Source organism: Cryptomeria japonica, chromosome 7 (genome assembly GCF_030272615.1).
Source record: "Cryptomeria japonica chromosome 7, Sugi_1.0, whole genome shotgun sequence".
Lineage (NCBI taxonomy): Eukaryota > Viridiplantae > Streptophyta > Pinopsida > Cupressales > Cupressaceae > Cryptomeria > Cryptomeria japonica.
The window spans coordinates 326,344,045-326,348,825 of record NC_081411.1 but is presented as its reverse complement, the minus strand read 5'-3'; positions in this window follow the sequence as shown (position 1 = coordinate 326,348,825).

Below are 4,781 nucleotides of genomic sequence, written 5' to 3'. Positions count from 1 at the left end.
ATATGGTGTTGTTATGGGTTGTATGGACACCTAAGGGGTCATATGGTGTCCTATGGGTCCATAGGACACCATATGACCCCTTAGGTGTCGTTATGGGTCGTATGGTGTCATAAGGGGTCATATTGTGTCCTATGACCCCTTAGGACACCATATGACATCCTAAGATACAATAGGGTGTCATTATGGTCATACGGTGTCCTAAGGGGTCATATGGTGTCTTATGACCCCTTAGGACATAATATGGTGTCATTATGGGTTGTATGGACACTTAAGGGGTCATATGGTGTCCTATGGGGCCATAGGACACCATATGACCCCTTAGGTGTCATTATGGGTTGTATGGTGTCTTAAGGGGTCATATGGTGTCCGATGACCCCTTAGGACACCATATGACCCCCTAGGACACAATATTGTGTCATTATGGGTCGTATGGTGTCCTAAGGGGTCATATGGTGTCCTATGACCCCTTAGGACACCATATGACCCCTTAGGACACTATATGACCCCTTTGGACATAATATGGTATTGTTATGGATCGTATGGACACCTAAGGGGTCATATGATGTCCTATGGGGCCATAGGACACCATATGACCCCTTAGGTGTTGTTATGGGTCGTATGGTGTCGTTATGGGTCATATGTTGTCGTAAGGGGCCATATGGTGTCCTCTGACCCCTTAGGACACCATATGACCCCTTAGGACACAATATGGTGTTGTTATGGGTTGTATGGTGTCATAAGGGGTGATATGGTGTCTTATGACCCCTTAGGACACCATATGACCCCTTAGGACACAATATGGTGTCGTTATGGGTCGTATAGTGTCCTAAGGGGTCATATGGTTTCTTCTGACCCCTTAGGACACAATATGGTGTCGTTATCGGTCGTATGGTGTCCTAATGGGTGATATGGTGTCTTATGACCCCTTAGGACAACATATGACCCCTTAGGACACAATATGGTTTCGTTATGGGTTGTATGGTGTCCTAAGGGGTCATATGGTGTCTTATGACCCCTTAGGACACCATATGACCCCTTAGGACACAATATGGTGTCGTTATGGGTCGTATGGTGTCCTAGGACCCTTTAGGACACCATATGACCCATAACGACATAATATGGTTTTTTTATGGGTCGTATGGACACATAAGGGGTTATATGGTGTCCTATGGGGCCATAGGACACCATATGACCCCTTAGGTGGCATTATTGGTCATATGGTGTCGTTATGGGTTGTATGGTGTCGTAAGGGGTGATATGGTGTCCTATGGCCCCTTAGGACACCATATGACTCCCTAGGACACAATACGGTGTCATTATGGGTCATATGGTGTCATAAGGGGTCATATGGTGTCCTCTGAACCCTTTGGACACCATATGACCCCTTAGGATAGAATACGATGTTGTTATGGGTCGTATGGACACCAAAGGAGTCATATGGTGTCCTATGGGGCCATAGGACACCATATGACCCCTTAGGTGTCGTTATGGGTCATATGGTGTTGTTATGGTTTGTATGGTGTCGTAAGGGGTCATATGGTGTCCTATGGCCTCTTAGGACACTATATGACCCCCTAGGACACAATACGGTGCCGTTATGGGTCGTATGGTGTCCTAAGGGGTCATATGGTGTCTTATGGCCTCTTAGGACACTATATGACCCCCTAGGACACAATACGGTGCCGTTATGGGTCGTATGGTGTCCTAAGGGGTCATATGGTGTCTTATGACCCCTTAGGACACCATATGACCCCTTAGGACACAATATGGTATCGTTATGGGTCGTATGGTGTCCTAAGGGGTCATATGGTGTCTTATGACCCCTTAGGTCACCGTATGACCCCTTAGGACACAATACGGTATCATTATGGGTCGTATAGTGTCCTAAGGGGTCATATGTTGTCTTATGACCCCTTAGGACATAATATGGTACCCTTAGGACACCATATGACCCCTTAGGACACAATATGATTTTTGGGGGGAGCACGCTCAAATTTCTATTTTGAGGATGTTTCCACTTCAAAAATTAGTAAAAAATCATATACTCATTAAAAAATTAGCTGAAAATTCTGGCATAAACTACAAGGTGTTAGCTAATTTCTCATCGAAGCTATTTTAAAAATTCAAAAAAAAAGTTAACATTTTATGGGGGCCACAAGAGATGCTATATTATGTTTTTTGCATAAAAACAAGACCACTTTTTGTGGCCCCCCTTTTTGAAGCCCTTAATCTCCAACATTTTCAAAAAAAAATTAGTAGTTTAGAAAGTAGACTCGAAGCACTGTGACTCTTGTTCTTGTTGCATCTTCAAATTTGGAGTGTAACTATCTTCAATTTGTCGTTGAAGTTCACACTTTGCTGATTTTAGAAAAAAGGGGCATCTTAAGATCCCCTTTTGGTACCACAACTTGGTGCACATACCCATATAGAAATGTGTGAAAATAGCAAGATCTTTGAACTTAAAGAAATCTTGGTCAACCAAAGTAAATTCGTCAAATGTATAACAATAGTTTTGTATTCTTGAAACCTCTTTTGAAATTAAGTGAAGTTTCTTTTTAAATTCCCAAATGAAAAATGACGCATTTTAATGAACACTAAAAGAAAATGATGTTCATTTTTAACCCTTTGCAGAAATGGGAAATTTTATTTTATTTCTTTTAGAGCCCAAAGAAAGATGATCCTATCTTAAATAAAAGGAAAGATTTAATTTTGTTGTTCTTTTTTAATTATGCAAGAAAGAAAGATGAAGTCTATTTTAGGCACCAAAAATAAATGATGAAATTCCTTTTAAGCATCCAAAAGAAAGGTGAAATTCATTTTAAGCCTTTGCAATAAGAAAAGTGAGTTCTTTTTACCAACTTATAAAAGAAAGTAAATAAAACTTATTAACTCCTCCTTTTCTTGCACTAAAAAATGTTATAACTTGCACATAGTTAGTCAAAATTAAATCCCGATGGTAGGATTCACAAGCCAAACTTTTCTGATTTTGTTACAAATTTTCTCTCCACCAGAGCTATGTGCTAATCTTTCGCATAGATGTGCAAAAGTATAGTGTAAAGTGCTAAAAGAAAGAATCTATGTGGTATTCTTATGCCTAAATGTGCTAAAATAATGCTCCCATGTGTTTGAACAAGCAGAAAGGGGTATGTGCTAGAAAGATAGTAGGATGCACTAAGTTATGGTCTCTATACGCTAAACAGTACCATGTGTGCTCTAAATTTCACCATAGATGTGCTAAAGAAAGTCTAAGATGCACTAGTTTGTAATTATGACATGATTGTTGTCTTCTACCTACACACAAAATGATGTTATTTTTGGGGACAATCCCCATGGTGGGTCCCATAAATGTATGCAGAAAAAATGTGGTGATAAAAAATAATAAATTTAGATAAAATGACCTACATACCAATGAGACTCTTGGTGCAAGTATATAAAATAGTATAACTTCCCAAGTGGTGTCCCATTTTTCTCTATCTCACAGGATCACTAAAGCTAATATTTTGCTCTCAGATACTTGAGAAAATGACTTAAGAATGACAACTCCAAGAATGAGTGATAGTGTGATCTATATGCATGAATGCATTCTAAGATCTATATGATGTGTTAAAAATTATGATGATTAAGCTAGTATGAAGATAGCAATTTGATAAAGATATTGTTAAATTATCCTAATCATGATATACTAGCATGGATATACTATTGATATGAAAATGAAATGCTTTTAAATGTTTATGATGACATTCTAACAAAGAGAGGCTAAAATGCTTAGTAAATTACACTATAATGTAGATGCATGAAACTTGGATATATGGATAATGAAGAATGAGAGATCTATTTATAGGGAAAATAGGGCAATGGAGGGTTAAGATTGAATAATATTAACAAGGGCTAGGATTGAAAGTTACTCAGTCCATGTTTACAATTTTCACTAATGAAATGGTGACAATTGTCAACAAGAGGTCACTTGAGAGGAGATGCAAGAGGCATTAAATTCTTGAGAAGACATGAAGGTTACCTTAGGAGGTAAGGGATAAGGCTAGGTTAGGGTTATCCATTGGATAAAGCTTTTACCCAAGGGGTAAAATCTTGTGCAAGGGTTAAATGGATAACTATGGTCAAAGCCATAAGTGCTTGATGAGACCCTTGAGTCAAAAATGATGGTTAAGTTAGAGGAAAGTCTCTAACCAAAGGTCAAAGGTGAGCTAACCATAAATGGTTATGTAAGAGCCTTCAATGGCTTGGAAGACTTTAGAGGTTAACCATTTGAAGACATAAAGCCTTTAATGATTATTGAAGACTTTGGAGATTTTTAGAAGTAAATTCCTTTTACTTAGGAATGTGAGAATGATTAGGAAATGAATTAGGCTAAATTGGAAGTGATTAGAAGAATCTAGAAGGGGCTTAGGAGGCAAATGGGAGATGTAGGGAAATGCAAGTGGATGAGGAAAAAGAATTTTAATTAAAAAAAAATGTTTTATTTCAACTAAAATAGATGCAACTTGCATAAATACAAGTGGGTGGATTTGATTAAATGTAAATTTAATTAAAAGGAGGAAAGGGGAATTAATTAAATAAAGTGATTTATTTAATTAAAGGCTTCAAAATATTTAGATGCAATTAATTAGATAAATTGAGTAATTCATTTAATCAAATAGATGAAAATGAAGAAATTAATTATATAGGATATAATTAATAGGAAGAATGAGGTTAAAATAAATATTAAATATTTATTTAAGAAAGTGGTTAGATTTATATGTCTACAGTACCAAATCTAAAATATT